Source organism: Bacillus rossius (assembly GCF_032445375.1).
Source record: "Bacillus rossius redtenbacheri isolate Brsri chromosome 4 unlocalized genomic scaffold, Brsri_v3 Brsri_v3_scf4_1, whole genome shotgun sequence".
In the NCBI taxonomy this organism is placed as follows: domain Eukaryota; kingdom Metazoa; phylum Arthropoda; class Insecta; order Phasmatodea; family Bacillidae; genus Bacillus; species Bacillus rossius.
Window position 1 is genome coordinate 29498301 of NW_026962010.1, and position 20975 is coordinate 29519275.

Below are 20975 nucleotides of genomic sequence, written 5' to 3' on the forward strand. Positions count from 1 at the left end.
CTTTCCTGACGCCCCAAGCACATGTCTCTCTTTTCTGACCTAGGGGATTAACAACCCCTTAGGGTGACAGCACCGGTTACTCATCCAGGTGTTCTGTCATCGCTTCACTAACTACTGCAGAAAGAAATTTGAAAAAAAAAAATCACTTTTCATTATCTATTCATAAAGACTTAAATATTTCCACAAAATATTACAAATGTTCAAGTGGATTTACGTCGGTAGAGCACAGTACATTTATTCGAACAAAAGTCTTATTGTTAAACATTTCATAGAAAGAAGTGTTATTAACATTAAGTTATGTATCAGAATCACTGGCTATTTTAAATGTCACCAAATATAAAAAAATACAAAAGAACTCCATATTTTCATTTAGATATATATTTGTGTAAGGAACATAAAAAACTCCAATAAAGATAAAAATAGAATTAAATGTTAAAAAAGAAAAATTTATTACAATTTTTAAATACAGAGAAAATTTTCATATTAACCTATTGAACCAAGACGAAGAAGTGCCCGATGAGGAAGAGTCATTGGATCCTGCAAAAAACCAACAATTATTAGAATTAGAAATGCATAAATCACACTTGAGGTTAATTCAGTATCTAGACTGTATAAAAGTATCATTTTTAAATGTTTTACAAAGGTTCATGTGTAACAAAAAAAAGACTCACATTTCATAGTATACAAGAGGCAAACTTATTATTATTTATTTTTGCCGCATATTGACACACTTAAACATTGACATAGCTACACCTGCAAATCAAGTAGCTGATTCCAGGTTGAAAATAAATTTAATTTACTGGAAACTACTGTTAATGACAATAGCGATAATAGTAAATAAGCAACAATGAACCGTAATTTTAGTTACAAGTTTCTTTCCTGCACTATAATTGCTGTGATAAAATTGCCACCTTGAAAACAAGTCTACTTAGGCTTAAGGTTACTTTTGATGTTAATTTGGTCATCCTGGATAAAACATTTGTATTTTTGACATAACGATTAAATCTTTTTTTTAATTTGTTATAATTAATCTCAGTGCAAAAATCTTAACGATATGTGGTTTAAAACAATAATAACTTATTAATTTTAAATATTTTGGAGCAAATTATAGTCAGTTATATTATTGTAAAAAACAACGTGTTCTTTCAAGTATGAGAGCTAATAGAAACTATTTTTGTCCCTGCTTATACAATAGTACTACTTGTTCCAAGAACATTTATTAATTTTCCTACAGTCTTAGTGGTTTATAAATGTAATAAAAGTATAACGGTAATAAAATAATAACATTTAAATTTTCGGGAGCTTGGGCGAAAACTGTACCTTTGACAGAATAGTGCAATAAATGCCTCCCTAATAACACTTTGCTAACGCTAACTAACAATAAAATATCACAGTTCTGCTCAAGAAAGCAGTTAACGGTTAAATGATGGTTGGAAAAATCTGGAACTTAAATAGTAAACCAGTCTGTAAATGTTTTGACGCTTTTAACACAATCATGCTAAAGGTATTTTGCACTCTTAAGAGGCCACTCCAGTGTTTCAGGGGCACTACGCAACCCGCGTTAACCTCATAAGTTTCAATGCTTTTTTCATTTTGCTTATAACTTATTAACTAATATAGATTTCGAAATGATGCTTGCTTGATATGTAAGACAACGATGCTCTTATTAAAGCTCCTTTCTTCAAAAACGTGCATAAAATATTGTTCAAACCTAGACAATACACTTATGCATATTAGTAAAGATTAGTATAAAACCATAATTTAAGCACGTTTTTGAAGAAAGGGGCTTTGATAAGAGCATCGTTGTCTTACATATCAAGCAAGCATCATTTCGAAATCTATATTAGTTAATTAGTTATAAGCAAAATTAAAATAGCATTGAATCTAATCAGGTTAACGCGGGTTGCGTAGTGCCCCTGAAACACTGGACTGGCCTCTTAATAATGCTATTGGAATCTTTCAGAAGGCTAGATTTTAAGTAATTTTACATTATGTATTATTCTTGAAGTTCGCTTTTTATTAAGTGTGAATATCCAATGGTCTTTGATCTCATATTGAAAACAAAATTATCTAGAAAGTACGTCTTTTTACAATTACGGTCAGGGAAGTAAGAAAATACAGCAGACAGGCAAAAAAACTCAATTTATGACGAAATAATACAATTAAGTGTAGTTTATTGTGCTATTTTCTTGACATTTACGTAAGAATATTATAGAGCAAAACCAAAATTAATAATTATAAAAAGAAATCGTTTTTAGCCCGAGTCAAAAACCACTTAATGGCTTCTGCGTTGTATCCGTGTCCAGAGAATTCATTGACGTTAGTTTAGTGCGAAGAAGTGATTTGATGTAGGGAAAAATACAATGTTGGACTGGTAAGTAAATATTTAACAATGTGTAGCTACATATAAAATTGGAGGAACAAAGAGGTACGAGATGTATGACAGATCTACTGGCAGATAAGCCGTGCAATGGGCGGCCCATGTGTGTGTGTGGTGGACGTACTGACCGCTGCGCTCAGCGCCGGTAGTACTGCGGCCCGTAGCTGTAGCCGTAGCTGTAGCCGTTGGGGTAGACGCTGGAGTATACGCCGGGGTAGACGCCGGAGTAGACGCTGGGGTAGACGCTGGAGCGGAAGCTCACGCTGGGGTATAAGTACTGCGCCGAGGCCACGGCCAGCACGGCCAGCACCACGAAGAGCTGCAACACGCGCACACGTCACACGTCACACGTCACACGTCACACGTCACACGTCACACGTCACACGACTGCACATGGCCGCCGAGCTAGCAAGCACGCGCGGGCTTTCTCAGCTCTCCGCTGCATCGATGAGTGAACCCGCAGTCACGATCTCAACTTAATATTCGTTTACTTAGTTTCACTAACAGCTGGTGTTCTATATCTCTATAAATCAAAATTTAAACATTCGTTCGTTCAAAATCTTAAATATTCGAATTTTCTTTACCTATTGCTTTGGAGTTTTGACATAACTCTGCATTTGAACACGAGGGTGTTTTTTTTATACCTATGTCACACCTACGACAAATAAATATATAAATATAGATAGGTATAAACATAATTTTTAATATTTGCATTGCTATAGAATGACATACATAGAGATAAAAGGGATATATAAATATATGTGTATAAATGTGAGAGACAGAAATATATATAGATATAGAGAGAGATATATAGAGACAGAGAGAGATAAATATAGATGGAGAGATGTAGACAGAGATATAGAGAGAGATATATTATATACATAGTGAGAGAGAAAGAGAATTATAGAGATATAGAGAGATACTTTATGTATATGTAACTATTTCAAACAAATTACAAAAAAAAATGATATAGGCATTGCAACGCATGCCGGGCATTAGTTAGTTTGCAATATAATGCAACAATATTCAGAAAATAAAATTTTTTCAAATCTATTTTATTCAAGTCAAAAACTGAATGAATCAGTCCAATGAGAACGAATAATACATGAGTACTGCAGTAGCGAAGAAGTAAAAACTACTTTCATTCATCCAGAGTTAAGGATCAATATTATTTAATTTAAATTTATGAAAAGCGCGTTATTCTGCGAACAGCTAAGGCCAGAGGCAGGACACCATTACCCAATTGAATAAGCTGTATGGGAATGCATCATTACTAGAAAATTAAATGCATGTTTTAAAAAATAAAGTTTTATTTAAAAGAGATGATCACACGCATTAATTGTATTATATATTTATGCATGTCCATGATTGCTGTTCAACCGTAATTTGTTAAGCAGAAGTTATTTAAACGTATAAAAAATTTAAGTTGTCATTTAATGGTTTTCCTTCATAAACAATCAATATATTTTGGTGTAATTTTTGCTTCAGTTTGAGGACAGGTATTTTATCTCTTACTGTTCTGTTGATAAATATTTATAAAATATTATACTAGCTTACTACGCAGCTAAGAAATCATGGAGATTTTTTTAATTAAACAAATTAAATCGTAAACAAATATTTAAAATAGATATTTGGTTCTCATTTTAATATTTCAAAATCGTTTACTCCAATGAACATTATACTCGAGATTAGTTTCCAAGCCAGGCGTACCACCAGTAGAATAGGCGAGTAGACCCAGGATCTTTTCAACAAGAATTTGAAATAATGTTTTGCTATACTAGTGAAAAACAGACCCCTTCAGGCCTGAATAGGTATATTATAGTGCAGATGTGAAGTGTATGTTTGTTTGTGTGTGTGTGAGAGAGAGAGATAGAGAGAGAGAGAGAGAGAGAGAGAGAGAGAGAGAGAGATAGTTCAGAGGAAGCGTCCACGCAACTGATGACACTTTAGATGAAAGCTTGCAAACATACACCGAACTTGAAAGCATGACACGAGAATGAAGAACGATGGGGTTGCAGCGGTGAGAAAACAGTCGCGGGTTGTTTATCTTATTTAGTAATTTTTTTTTAAGTTTTATGAAAATAAATTTTTAGGATTCTAGTTGGAGAGATGTTTTGTGATAGTACAAATACAAGCACAAGTACAAGTACCTTGCAGAAGGTACACAGTGTATGCAACAGCCCCGTGTTTATCATGAACATAAAGACCACGGTACTTGTTTGTTAAAATTCAGTATGTCGATAAAATAATGTCGTTGTTATAAATCAAAATAGCTTTAACTCTAAGAGTTTAGAGTTTTGGTTCAAGGTCACAATTAAAGAGTTACTAAAACAGTTTGAGCTAATCCTGTGCGCGAATCCTGCTTTGCAGTTTTCTCGCTTGCAGCGCCACCTTCGCAAATTGGCGACTCATGAGCTTAAAGCGTTTTGTGTTCTGCAATTTAATAACAGTTAAACTGTAATTTCAGCCCTCCCTATTGGAATCTCTTTGTAAGAGAGTGGTTGAACGTCGCAGTCCCTGACCGTTGGATTGGTCGTAATGGTCGAAACGACAGAGCTCTTTTTCACTGGCCTCCACATTCTCCTGACATGTCGATATGCGATTTATTTCCTCTGGGGCTTTATAAACGATCGTATCTACGTTCCATTGCTACCTTATTATTTGCCAGAGTTGAGACTGTCGAATAATCTATTGCTTCTAATATTCCAGACTTGTTAGCCAAAGTTAGGGAATAATCGGACTTTAGGTCGGATGTGTGTAGTATAACTAAAGGTGAAAATATTGGACATTTGTAAGAAAAGGTAGGTTAGTTTACCTTCAATTTTATGTATGATTTGTTGTAAATAATCTAAATTAAACTGTTATAATATGCCATTGAATGTGGGAAGTTATTTTATGGACATCATGTACATCCCCAGCAGTTCACTACAAATTAAATATCACTCCACTTTTAGAGTAACGGAGAAATATTACGGCAAGTACATTCGTGAGACTGACAGTTTGTCCTGCGCGTGCGAGAACACGGCCCCCTAAAGTGGACTGAGACGCCACACTTACCAGCTTGAACATGCTGATGGCGACTGGGAACTATTGTCTTCCTGCAGAGGACTGATGTCCGGCAGCGCCCGACTGCCCTATATATACACCGTCCCTGCGGCCGTCGGCGCTGTTTGCGATCCTCGCGAGCAGAAAAAAAATAAACAGCTTCCACTGCGTAATGAGGGGCTGGTCCGGCATTACGGGGATAAAAACGAGAATAGTAATTTTCCGTCAGGCGTATTTTGCGAAGGCGTGGTTGGCCCACGGCCTTCGGGCGAGGTCTGCCTGGTTTCTGGCGGGTTTCTGGAGGGGGGGGGGGTGTCTCGCACCTGCTCTAGCTGTCCGCCTGCCTGAAGACCACAACCCGCCTCCAGCCACTTCTGCACGCTCTCTCTCTGGTCTCAAGTCCACGTCCACGCCGAGAGATGATGGAGCGAGAACAGACGGCGGTAGCTTCTAAGCTGGGTACACAACTGAAACAGTAGGTCGTGCGCAAATCATGTGACCGCGTTTGGTGCCATTAACACTACACATAGTCACTTTCGTGAAAAATCTGGGGACGTACCAAGAGTATTGGTGTGCAAAATGAAACATGATAGTAGCCAATCCATCCAGGAATAAATTTTGTTCCGTTTATGGTCATAACAAGAAATAATCACAAATTAAAAAGTTCTTGAAAAAATTATAATAATACAATTTAATAACATAGTAAAATCCAAGTATTTGTCGTTCCTCCGTAGTAGAGTGTTAAATTGCACAGTGCAGAAGAAATTGACCTTTAATATTTAGTTCAAAACCGTGCCGAGGGAAGGATTTTTGAAATATAATAAAAATTATTATTGCATTATAATAAGTGTAAAGTTAAGTGGTGACAGGTTGGAATCCCACCAAGCAACCACCGGTTCATCGTTCAAGCACACAATGAAATCATCCAACAGACGCAGTGTCCTCTATATCTATACTGTAATAGAGATAGAATCGTTAAGTGTGTTTCATTAATGACGAACTAAAAATTTTGATGACTCGTCAATTTCGTAACAAGTTACAAAAGAAACCAACATTTCTACAATAAGGCTAGTGTAACTTTATTTTGATGTTCGTTTCTACTGATATTAAATATAATCAGATATCACAACTTCATACGTTTGTACATCATCAACCAGGTACATTAATATCAAATGTATAAAATACTAACATTTATTAAAATAATCAAAACAGGGCCACGAAATCCGAGAATTTATTGATAACGACTTACAACCTTACTTGAAGTCCCTGCTTAAATTCCCATTCTAACAGAACAATCATTATATAAAATAAATCAAGAATAATTGATAGTAATTACGTAATATTTAATAACAATTAAGGTAACCAGACACGTAACCATAAGGACAGTCTTAAAAAGTCATACAAACTGACATTACTATAAAATTGGCATTAATTTATGGCCAACAATATTACTATATCAAAATGAATATTACCAATGTATGCGAAAATACAATGATTAGGCCTATCACCAAAAACATAAGAAACGCACACTTACGGGGGCAGCGCACATATGTAATATACCCCTCAAAACATAACAAGAGAATACCAAAAAATTACTCAAAATGTTTATACGGACGTAAAATCCCAGGGAAAAATTAATTTACTGACGACTGAGATCTGACTAGATAAAAGCCATTCGAGGCTGAACATGGCTGGTGATAGAGTCAAATGGCAATACGTACACACTTCATAAAAAAAATTAAAATTTACAAGGTTAAGTTCTCTCACAGAGAAACGACATGGGCAGGAAAACCAGAACGCCAGAAAATACAAGGCTACAATAAATTAGAAATTTATTCCAAGCCCCAGCTAAATCGCGGAAGACAAACATACTTGCGAACGTAACCCGCCTCGACGGGACTTATATGTTACAAAGTTAATATTACTGTGCAGTACAGCATAAAATTATACACCATAAAATTTTTATATCCAAAACATGAATTTAAATGGAAACGGCAGAAAACTATAATTTAGTTTAAGGGAGAATAATTGATGATTTACGATACGTTACAACACAGCACCGTCTGTAACCAAATCAACTCACAGAAACCCCAACTAGCGTGCCATGTCTCCCAGGAGCCTGCACGTAGCGCCCTAGCGGTATTTGTTGATAATGAACACTATAAGTATAGTTTGGGGGCTCCGGCGCCAGGCTTTTCACAGGAGGAGCCATGAGGAGCCGACTGCCATCTTGGAAGTTACGACACGGTGGCCATCTTTGATGACCTTACCCTTTGACCTTGACCTTTGACATTTAGCCTTGATATTCAAAATTTGCCCAAAATTTGCTAAAATTCACCAAATTTGCCAAAAATTTTAGTTTTTGAAAAAAAAAATTTAAAAAATATCCAAATTAATTTAAAAATGAGCAATTTTCCATTTTCGAAGAAAAATTTCCCGTTTTATTTCTCGAAAAACAAAAAATTAAGAATTCGACAAACCTCAAAAAAAAATTGCTTTAGAAGTATACAAATTATGAAAAACGGCATAAGACTGCTAAAAGCATGTCGCCATAATCCGCTACTATCAGGACCTTGACCTTGACCTTAAAATTCAAATTCTTTAATTTTTGACCAAAAATTCCGAAGAAATTCCAAAAAATTAAAAAAAAAATTGCCTCCTACAAATGTTTAGGTACCTAATAGATTTCGGTCCTTGGTTCAATTCCTTGCGGGTGTAAAAGGATAGTTAATAATACTTCTATATTAAAAAATTATAACAAATATTTAAAAAAATTATAAGAATTTATAACATCACACCCGCAATCTATTATTTTGATCTAATGCTGCAATCAACAATACGCCCGCCATCTTGAAAATCTGTAATTTTTATGCCAGAAAATCTGAAAATTTTTAAAATGAATAAAATTTTAATTCATAAAATATTAATACAATATTATTTATTAAACGTTGCACATTTCGTAACGGACGCCATCTTAAATGCTAGAAAAGTTGGACATTTCTTAACGCCCGCCATCTTGAACGTGTATAACATAATCGTTGCGCGTTTCGTTACAACTATCTTGAAAATCCGTAATTATTATGCTAGAAGATCATGGTTTTTTTTTAAATTTATATTAAAATTATAATTATAACACTCCGCCATTTTTTATTTAATTTATAAAAAATATTTAACTAAACTATAGTAAAATTTTAATAAAACACGCACTTACATCCTCGGTTCAAACCCGGCGAGGTCAACATAAAATAATTGACGGTAGATCCTTCCTTCAGGGAAGCCGCTGGCAGACTGACCTCCCATCATTAATTCCAGGGTATATATATATATATATATATATATATATATATATATATATATATATATATTCTCTGTGGCCTGTTTACAACGAACACATAACTCATTATTAGGAACTTGGCACATTTTCTATGAAGATCTATAACTACAACATGCTTTCGTTGATTTCGGATGATTTTTTTTTGTTTAAAAAGTCCGAAAATTACTATAATTTTTAACAGTATTGTAAGTAAATGCGGTCACATTCAAATATATATATATATATATATATATATATATATATATATATATATATATATATATATATATATATATCGAATGCTATCATGCCATCATACACGCCATCTTGTTTACGTCTGCTGGAAGCCAACATTCATGCAATAAACTCAGAGTTACATTTAATTATAGTGAATTTCTGCTACTAAATAAAAAAATTACAATTTTTTTATCAGTTAGGTTTCAAACAAAAATATCATTACTCAGTCCAATAATATTAGATAAGACGTTTGAGAAACACTAAAATGCAAGACGAACTTTCTTCTCCTTGATGTCTAGCGAAGCCCTTCTTCTCTTGCGATCGCAAGAGAGCAACCCGCATTCCACACAAAAAAGAATAATATTGGCCCCTACAAACCACGTGGCGTCATCTGTTTGCGGGAATAGGAACTATTTGCAAATATTTTCTTGCATGCAATAAATTAACTCTCGCTGCTGATTGGACAGTTAAGATACATGCAGCCTCGTACACAACGATATGCGACCAAAATTTAAAAAAAAGTTCATGTTCAATGTCACGCCATTATGTACCACTCGTCACGAACCATAAGGCCAATCATGTTCTGAGATATTACCTGTTGGTTCGGATATGCTTGGCCTATATGCATTGTTTTCTATATGAACTGATTCAAATATTCATCGAGTATCCACGAAAAATAACTTTTGGCTACTGACAATATGTTTTACCACCTAATGGATGCGCCTGGCAACCAGCTATATATGACTTGCCACCTAATGGACGTACGTTACTGAACGCTGAATAGACATTCATGTCTAGCGACTGGGTGCGTATTTACACCTACTGGACTTGCCTGACCGCCGAATACATGCCTGACCACTAACTGGTCATGCCTTGTTGCTGACTGGACATGCCTAGCTGATAACTGGTCATGTCGGTCACAAACTGAAAGCACCTGGACGCATAGGCGTGCGCACGGTAGGTTCCACAGGTGCCTTGGCACCACCACTAGGGTTAACGTTATTTTGTTTTTTACAAGCAGTAATAATACATACTTACAAAAAACCGTATTATTTCCAAAAAAATATGTTTTCCAATCGTGTTGAGTTACAGATATGTGCTCATAACACTATCAGTACCTACATCAATTATCAATCGAACCAACTGTACACACGGAAACAAGCCAGGTGCAATTATTACTTGTGTTGTACACGCGGGCCACGGCTACGAAACTTCTGAAATGTAAATACTTCTCCTAGTTCTCCTCGAATTACATAGAATGCGCGCTTGGTGACCACTGTTCACTCCACTCGGCAGGCGCACGGAATAATAGCTGCCGTCCGCCAGGTAGCACTACTGTGTAGTGTTTACTCTTACTGTTTACTTATCAGTTTACTGTTCTAATGAGTACACGAGTACAGCCTGTGTTTGTTACTAGGAGCACTCATTAATTAATTAATTATCATTTAATTTTCACTAGTTGACAGTTGTTATGGTTCGTTAATTGCTGTATATATCTGTCTGTATGATGTATAAATGGGTGATTAAAATTAAAAAGCCCGATCCTGAAAAGGATTACTCGATGACTTATATGCAGTCGCCGACAAAACATTTTTGTTGTATTCCAAAAGTTAAAACTTTTGCCCACTCTTATTTGTGTATTTTTATTATTTTAATATTTTACATATTTGAGGTATGTTACAAAAACTCCCTTGATTTGTTGATTTTAAAACTTAAAATTTGAGAATGTTTTTTCTAGCATTTATTTGGCGTCTTCAGAAAACATGTAAGTGCGGTTTTTCAATGCCACCAGCATGAATTCCGTGAAAACAATTTGTGCAATTTACTTTATGGCTCAACAAAGCTTAAAACTGTAAATAGTTTAGTAGTTTTCCTGGCGATTATAACGTTCAAAGCCATAATTTGTCATAAAAAATGTTAAAATTTTTACATCTGTGTATTTGATGTTTTCGTTAGAACACCTTAAATAGCACCATTTTGCGTTTTCAAATCCAAATTTTCCCGGGGGAGGACCCCCGGACCCCCCGCTTTAGACTCGGGTCCGTGAATGATAGGGCTGTTGTGTAATCTGGCACCACCACTACAGAAGTCCTGCGCACGCCTATGCCCGGACATCGATTACGTGCCTGGCTACTGAATAGAAAGGCTTAACTTCCCACTGGATACGTCTTGTCACCTACTGGATGTGTTTTTTCTGGCCACTGAATGTACGTGCCTGGCCACAGACTGGAGGTGTCTAGCAACAACTACTGGATGTGTTTGGCCACTAACTGATCGTGTTAGCCTGACCTCAGTCTGGAAGTGTCTAACAAACTGGAGGTGTCTAGCCAACATGCTGAATATGGCCGTACGCTAAATACATGCTTGACCACTGAATATTCATGCATGTCCAACGACTGGACACTTTTGCCACCGACTGGATGTGAGTGGGCTCCTATTACGTGCCGGGCTAATAAATAGACATTCCTGGTTAATTAACTGTTATGTATAACTAACTCGAAAACACATTTCAAGGCATGTAAAGGACTCGCTTCGCCTTCTAAGAATACTCTAGAAATTGAGAAACGCTAGCGATGTGTTTGTCTTCGTTCTTGTTGTAGTGTAGATTATATGTAAAAAAAAATATTTTGTGAAATAACTTGTTATGTTTTATTTCTCGTACCGGTCACTTTTGTAGTATTTTAAAATACAAATACCTTTTTTTGCTTGACCAAGGATAGAACCGAGGACGGATATCGTTCGAAAAAAATCATTATTTTAATAAGTGTTTTTTTATGAATTTTGAAATATTTTATATGTCAATCATTACGAATTTCTAAGATGACGTCCAAATGTCAAGAAGCCGGATTCCGTGAGAGATAACAGTCTGTTAATAAATAATACTTCAAACTAGTGGCTAATAATTAAACTAATATGAATGCAAAAAAAAAACTGGCAGACCAAAACAAGATGTTGGCTTCCAGCAGACGTAAACAAGATGGCGTACATGACGTCATACTAGCTTTATATATATATAACATATATTATATAACCTGGCTTTAATGGTGGGTCTGTCTGCCAGCGGCTTCCGTGGAGGAAGGATATGATGTCAATTTTTTTAATTTTGACCTCGCCGGGTTTGAACCGAGGATGTAAGTGCGTGTTTTATTAAAATTTTATTATAATTTAATTTATTATTTTTTATAAATTAAAACAATTACAAAATTTTTTATATGGCGGTTGTTACTACTTGATCCAAGATGGCGACGTTTTTTATATAAAATTTTAATAATTTTTTATAAAAAAATATCTTATTTTCTAGCATTATATATAATAACGAAAAGTGCAACGGACTAGATCCAAGATGGTGTCCGAAACGGAACGCGCAACAATTATGTTGTGCACATTCAGGATGGCGGGCGTAACGAAATGTGCAACGTTTCTAGAATCCAAGATGGCAACCATAACGAAATGTGCAATGTGTTTTTTTTAAATATTATTTTATTAAAATTCTGTAAATTGAACTTTATAATAAATTTTAAACATTTTCCCGTTTTTCCCCTCAAAACAGGAATTTTTCCCTCGAAAATGGGAAATGTTTAATTTAATTTAAAAAAAATATTATATTTTTGGTGGGATTTTTTTTCTCCATAAAACTGGAATTCTTGGAGAATTTTGGCGAATTGTGGGCAATTTTTGGCAACTGTTAGACAAATTTGGAATGTGAAGGTCAAATATTCAAAGGTCAAGGTGAAGGCCATCCAATATGGCTGCCTTTACGTCACTATCCAAGATGGAGGTCGGCTTCTCTTGGCTCATGTGAAAATCTGGCGCCGGAGCCCACAACTAACACTTACGTAACAATTATTCTACTTCCTAATGGGACCAAATGTTTCTTTTGACTTTGTCTTTTCTTCTTCGGCATTATAAAATAAGTTTTCTCGATCGTTGCTATGTTAATAATTTTGACTTTAAATGAATGACGAATACTTCTTTAATTTATTTAGAGTTTATTTGTAAACTTATAAATAACTTCGTAAAATTACGGGAACTGAGTCAACTTACGACATGCATAAAATTATTCTCAAAAACCTTATTAAACAGATAAATGTTATAATTCTCTGTGCCCTGTTTACAACGGACACATAATTCATAATTAGGAACATGGCACATTTTTTATGAAGATCTAGAACTACAACATGCTATCGTTGATTTCGGATGATTTTTTTTGTTTAAAAGGTCCGAAAATTACTATAATTTCTAACAGTGTTGTAAGCAAATGCGGTCACCTTAAAAATGGTGACTTACGTTTTCCTTTTGATCGCAGTCCAATCATTGCAGCAGTTAGCGGACATGTTCGCTCTGAACTGCAGTTACTCTTTTCAACTGTTCTGGATTCTCTCTTTACATACTTGGTTCACTCCCGTAAGAAAGGTCTGAGAGAAATTTTCAATCGAGTTTTTTCACTCAATATTTGAAGTTCGAGTGAGGAATCCAGATTGAAACTTTAAAAGGCATCGAATGCACAGCGTATTTACAAGCTCCGTTGAGTGGCATACTTGAACAATTGAAGTTCTTAGAGGCTTGTTGTAAATGTACCAACTTCCAACACATTTCTCGTTACACTTTCAAATTTAATCTGTACGCTTGAATTACGAAAGTAAGGAAATGTAGTTTATGACAATAAAAAAAGACCTAATATACTTTTGCTATTTTTAAGATTTTAAAATGGGTAAAATGCTTTACGATGGTGGCATAAAGACCGTGTGGTGGCCTATTGGTCTTGTGGCATAACAGCATTTGCTTATGTGTAGGCATATTATGTTAGGTGGATTCACGTATGTGAAAATATTTTCGTATGTTTTAATGAGGAGGCTTCAATGCTTGTGTGTAGCCAAATGTGTAACGAAATGTTCAATTGTAGCAGAATATTATTTGACTAAGTCATGCATGTGTAGGTAAGTTGCATAATTCAAATATATTTGTTTGGCTATTTGACATACATAGGCGAACAAATGTAGACGTATTCTCGTATATCACAATGAGAATATGAATAGTACAATGACTGTGTAATGCCGAATCATAGGCATATTTTGACGTGATAACGTCTTATAAATCGATGAACGCCGGCTGCACGCACGAAAATTGTCACGTTCTACTTGAGCCGAACGTACAAGAACCGGCCAACCACCGTGCGAGAAAATCTTCTTTAATATCAAACAGGTTAAGGCGGGCTTTTTAACTAATTGTTCATGGTTATTTTTAAACAAATTATTTAAATTAAAATTTCATAAACTCTAAATAATATTTGAACATTAAAAAGAGTGCAATTTTTCATCAATGTTTTCTTATGACGTTATCACGTTAAATTATCGTCCGTAAACCAACTTTACAGACAACCCCCTATTTTAATGTCTGAAATTGGTTACAAAAATATATATAAAGGCTTAGGTAAATTTGTGTAGAACTTGTTTGTTAAAATATGACAAATGTTTTCTTATTAACAAAGACATTGCAGACATTGCAGAGCAAGCAAAAACTCTGACAACGCTTAACTTCCTCCACTCTTTCCTTATAAACCAGCCTGGAGGCTGCTAACCTTGTGCTATACAAACATAAACGTCTCAAACTAAAGGAAAGACAACAAATATTTCTTATACTGGAACTGCAGCTACTTTGTACCTAGTTTGCCAGATTTGAATTTGTATGACCATATAACAACTATCAGTTCAATTTTATAATATATAAAATTTAATTTTCTGTAAAATAAATATTAACTAATATATAAAAACAAATGCCATTGTGCTATATCAAAATTATGTAAAGTTTCCACATAATGGTGTTGGCCTAGCATACTTGGTGTGTAATGGACGGTTTTCAAAAATGCTACTTATTCAATGAGTAGGCTATATTGATTACAGAGGCTGTGGCCAATTATATATATATATATATACAATGATAGAACAATAATAAACACACACAAACCTTGCAGTGCACACACAAACAGCAATACCAGACGAAATTGTCTCTTCTTGCAGAGGTGATAATCGATAAGCATAAACAGGATAAAGTGATACATAATGAAACACACTGTAAGCAGACATAGAATACACGGGGAAAAGTAGAATAAAAAACCCACCAAATAATCGATTTTATAAACAATGAGATTATACATACAAGGAGAAAATGAATAACATAGTCATATGTTCTTCGTGAAGGATAAGCAGCAGTCGGGTTGCCTCGGGCGCACAACAAAGACTCGGCGACCTTGGGACAGCGGCTCGCTAGCCAGTCTGCGCGCGCAGCTCAGGGGGCGTGGCTGCTGATCGCAAGCGCTACGGCCTCGGGTTTCGCGCGAGATGACAGACTAGCGCAAGGAGCTCCCGGCCAACCTGAACTTCACTCCGTCAGCAGTTTCAGTAGGCTTTTGTGAGCATTACGACTACTTGCACTTCATGTCCTGTTCATGAACATTAAAATAAATGTTCAGTTATTAAAGGATATTTAAAAGGTGTGTGGCTACAATCTATGGACGTTTTTACATCTATACTAATATTATAAAGCTGAAGAGTTTGTTTGTTTGTTTGAACGCGCTAATCTCAGGAAACACTGGTCCGATTTGAAAAATTCTTTCAGTGTTAGATAGTACATTTATCGAGGAAGGCTATAGGCTATATTATATTATCAATAACATTAGGGATCCTTACTAAAAGTCCAATTTAGAATCAAATGCGTTGGAGGGGGTTAGATACAACATGCAGTACACGTACGAAGTGTGTGTTGACAATGCCGCAGGCGCTAGAAGTTTATATCCTATTATATTTTAACTTTGCTGCCACGCACTAGATGCCTTATTCATTCTTAGTTTTCCCATACAAGTAAAAAAACACCCGTGTGATATTAACAACGAAGCAATCAGTACCCTCATATAGAATACATAGATATAGTGTGAGGTATATATGTAGATATAAAGAGATAAATACGAATAGAGAGATACATAGATATATAGGACTATAGATTTAGATAGAGATAAATATATATTTAGAGACATGGATAGATTATTTGTGTATGTGTAACTACTTCAAACATATTACAAAACAAAACTGAATGAGGCATTGCAATGCATGCTGAGCATTAGATAGATAATGGAATCTTTTCAATATTAGTAATCCCTTATTTTTTAGTTTTTTTTCTATGTTGCTTTATAGAGTCTAGATAACATACAGACCAGGTAAATAACTATAAACTGGCAGAACAACGTCTGTCGGGATCTGAAAGTGATATAAATTATTTTGCACACTTGACATTCAAATTAAGAAGACAATTACTAACTACATCTGATCTCTAAACAGTTCCCCTTCACCCTGTGTTCAGCCCGGGCAACGCTGGGTACTGCAGCTAGTTTTACATAAAAGTATTGTAGAATTGGGGGCTACTGGCACAGGCTTCTAGGCTGGTGCTTGGCGCGGGTCAATGAACGGATGCTCTGACGTCATGGCAGCCATTTTGAACTCAAAAAGACTCAAAAATCCTCAAAATTGACTCAAAATGACTTAAAATTTTCCATTTACGCGGGAAAATTTCTCATTTTGAGGGTAACTTTCCCTCTTTAGACCTCAAAAATGCCATCGGCTTCGAAATTCCTAAAAACCGCTTACATCCCATAGCATTTAACCGCTCTAAACCCACCTTGTCAATAATAATGTTATGGCAGCCATCTTGGATTATGTCACCATTGAAATTTCCGTTATGGTCGCCATCTTGAATACTTGTAATTTTTATTCTAGAATATCAGGAACAATTTTAAAAATTCATAAAAAAATGTAATTAATAAATTTATGATAAAAATTATTAAAAAAATGCTGTTGCACATATCGTTACAGTCAACATCTTGCATTCTAGAAACTTTGCACATTTAATAACGCCCGCCATCTTGGAAGTGTATGATATAATCGTAACATGTTTCGTTACGGATACCATCTTGAATTCTAGATCGTTGCACTTTTCATTACGCCCGCCATCTTGAAAATCCGTAATGTTAAATTTAAAAATTTGGAAAAACATTTTTAATTCATCAATAATTTTTATTTAATATAATTTTAATAAATTATTATTCAAAACATGCACTTCCATCCTCGGTTCGAACCCGGTGAGGATAAAAATTAAATATGTCAACAGATCCTACCTCCACGGAAGCCATTGGCTGACTGACCTCCCACCATGAATGCCGAGCTAGATATTACATCAGCCTGTATGACGAAATGTCCGCAATCTCGTTTTCGTCTACTAGTGTTCGCTACCATAAAATTAATTTAATTTTAACCTGCTAAAGTGCAGTATTTATTTTTATTATTACTGAGGCACCCGCCATCTTGAAATTTGGACGCCATTTTGAAAATTCGTAATATTTAACCTATAAATTCGCGAAAATTTCCAATACTGATAAAAAATTCGCTTATATATTAATTTAATTAAAATTATCATAAAGGTTACAGGTTCGAGAAAAAAAGCAACACAAATTCAAATAAAAAATTTATTACATAAATACTAAAAAATGCAAACAAGTAAATTACTAGCGTTTCTGCACTGAGAAAAAGGTTTGTTTGCCTCAACAAAATATTTGTTTGTATATGGCGAAATAAACATATTTTGTTAATTCAAACAAATATTTCGTAGTAGGAAAGATCCTGTTGACCCAACAAAATGATTTTGTCAACTCAAATGTATATTTGGTTAGGTGTAACAAATAATTTTTGTTACTTACCGAGTTTGGTTAAGCTAACAAAATATTTTGTTCCACCAACTAAATATTTGTTTCGCCATATATAAACAAATATTTGTTTGATTCAAACAAACCTTTTTCTCTGTGTGTATTATTAGGCCCTACAGTCTTATTAGAAGGCGAAGCGAGTCCTTTGCATGTCTTGACATATGTTTTCGAGTCAGTTATGTATAACAGTTGATTAACTGGGCATGTATATTCAGTAGCCAGGCACGTAATCGACGACCATGTGCATTCAGTTTGTGGCTCTCATTACTATTTATCAGTTAGGCACATCCAGTCCGTGGCCGGGCACGTATTTGACGTTCAGACACGTCCAGTTTGTGACAATACTTGTCCAGTCGGTAGCCAGGAATGTCTATTCACCGTTCAGTTACCAACGAATATTAGGTGGCCAGTCATATCTAGTTGGTAGCCAGGCGCATCCAGTAGGTGGTCAAACACATCCAGTCAGCAGTCAAGAGATATTTTTTCCGACGATACTCGACGAAAATTTTGAACAGTTCATGTACAAAATCATACGCATAAGCCAAGTTCCTTCAAACCAAGAGGTTTCATTCACCGATATGTGATCAACATTTGTAAAAGGTCAAGTTCAATGTCACATCAATATACCAGTCGTCTCCGAGCCATGAAACAAATCATGTCCTGAGTACAGACTTAACAATCGACAATCAACGAAAAGGAAACACAATCGGAAGGACAATTAACAAAGAGGAAGCACGATTGGAAGCACAATCAACAAAAAGGGAGCATGTTTAACAAAAAAGAAGCACACACGGAATCTCAATGAAAGAAAGAAAGCACAATTGGAAGCACATTAAACGAAAAAGAAAACACATTTTGAAGCACAATCAACGAAAAGTAAGCATAATCGGAAGCCCATTAAACGAAAAGGAAGCATAATCGGAAACCCATTAAACGAAAAGGAAACACATTTGTCAATATAATATCCCTGTGGTGTATCCCTGAGCGTGTCCTGAGTGTGTACTGCGTGTTCGTTGCGTGTATTGCGTGTCCGCTGCTTTTTCGGTGTGCACATTGCATGTTCATTGTGTGTTAGGGATGAGCATTACGTGTTCATTGCATGTATTGCATGTTCATAGTGTTTTAATTGTGCGTATTGCGTGTTCATTGCATGTTCGGTGAGTGAATTGCGTGTTTATTGCGTGTATAGCGAGTCCTTTGCATATCCAGTGTATATATTGCGTGTTCATTTCTTATGTAATATGTGTTTCGTTTCGTTAAATGTGGGTAGTCAAGACTGTGGTCAGGACAACATTGATCTCCTGGTTTGGAGACGACTGTACTAAATGTCTGACATTAAAAATGGCCTTTTTAAAATGTTCGTCGAGTATCGTCGAAAAATATGTTTCGTTCCTATTCCCTTGGTATGAATGGAGTTTTTTTGTGATCCATTTTTCTTGTCCATGTCTTTTCTGCGGCATATGTTCTCGTTTCGACTCTGGTCAATACACTACAAACTTTTTCGGGGTGCAAATGTTACATTCGTAAACTATTTTTCTACTATTGTTCAGTTTTTCGTACTTTTAAGCTATTACAGCAAATACTTTACATGTAAAGGCCATGATTTCAGCGGACTTTATATGTGTTAGCGGCACGGTATGGGAGCGAAGCCTTTGCGTCATATGTTGAGGCCAGGTGTAATACGGCCAGGCGCGCGTGGCATGTCTTACGTCAATGGATGGAGCGTGACGTCAGTGGCCGTGCGGGGCCGACAGCCAACTTCGAACCTCGCATCACGGTCTGGTCTCTCGCGTTCGTAACAATAATTTTTACCTGAAATTACAATTTTGGTATTGAGCAAGGCTCGAACCAAGGACAGAAATCAATCATATAAATAATTATTATAGTAAACGATTTTTTTTCGAATTATAGCCAAAAAAATTTAATTTTTGTTATAACGGCGGAACGATTGAAAATATGGCGGATGTCATGTCAGTTGACTTTAATGTGATACTGCACTCTAGTGGGTCACATTAAAACTAATATGTCGGTATCGTCTTCTTTTAAGTGATACTATATTTTTTTAATTAAAAAAAATATTCTGAATATGAGTTAATTATTTATATTACTTATTGAATCCTCAGTTTGGTAAATGTCACGATATTCGCGCGTACAAAGCCATATGTTTTCCAATCCAGAGTTCCGAGCGGTCAAGGTTTTAAATTACAACAAATATATGCTCATAAATTTTCTTTCAGATATGACTGACAAAGTAGCCAGTTGGTCAGAGCACTGAGCACTGGTCTTGTGTCCGAATATACTCACCACCCAAACATTTTTATCTTCGTTAAATATTTTAAGGGATCACCATAGTAACGAACATTGAACATTTTTAACTTAGAAGTAGCTAATGCCATGAAAAATAAAAATAAAATTGTTTTCCATGACGATAGTGCGCCTAACATGCGCCAATAGCACGACTGCGAGCCACTTTGCCGGGTTGCGGATGAAAAAAAAAGACTAAAGTGCCAGACAGAAGATTATCGATGAGGTCCCGATCTTAGGCATCCAGTGACGGAAACTTCCGAACATGGCCGTATCCTTTCGAGTGGTAAGTTACCACAAGAATACATATAAGTCCCATAAAAATTTTTTTTTCACAGGCTCGGCCATTATATTCTACTTTCATGCAGAGATTTGTTCCTCAGAAATAACCAGAAGCACTCGGAGAACATCAATAGAAGGTACACCAGAAATAACAAGGATAACTTGGACAAAACTGTTGTATATGTTACAGTTGGTAAGTGGGTTTTTAGTATTGTAAAAATGGTGTAATTTCCGTGTTGCGAATTGGTTGTTTTGTAAAAGAATGGCCTGCTGGGTGTTCAGTTATATCGTAGTGTTGAAACAGTAAAGTTATGGAAACGTATATTGTCTTATTTCATTACAGTCACAACATTTTTGGCGACGAGGATGGGATTTTTTTCGTCCTGGATTGTAGGCCTCGGTGTTATGTTATGTTTTGGCCTCGCAAGTGACTGTAAGAATATCAAGTCTCCGTGTGTGTTAGGACATTTCAACATGCAGAGTAACAGTTTTGCTCCGTTTAACCCGAATGACGAACCCGTAGATAACTTTCTAGATCGTCTGGACTCTTATTTCAACAATCATAATATTCAAACATCCCGGGAAAAGGTTGATCATCTTACGGTTTTACTTAGTCCTGAACATTTTAATGTCCTTTAAAATACGTTAGTGCCGAAAACCGTCAA

The 20975-nt window shown here is 35.6% G+C and overlaps 1 long non-coding RNA gene across 1 annotated transcript; it reads right to left on the bottom strand.

Moving 5' to 3' along the window:
- Positions 1-367: 367 nt before the first annotated feature.
- LOC134541671 (uncharacterized) lies at positions 368-5490 on the bottom strand. The gene is made up of 3 exons (XR_010076677.1): positions 5438-5490; positions 2509-2699; positions 368-537 (listed from the first exon to the last, which is right to left on the bottom strand). It is a non-coding gene; the product is annotated as an uncharacterized LOC134541671 (long non-coding RNA).
- Between the last annotated feature and the right edge of the window lie 15485 nt (positions 5491-20975).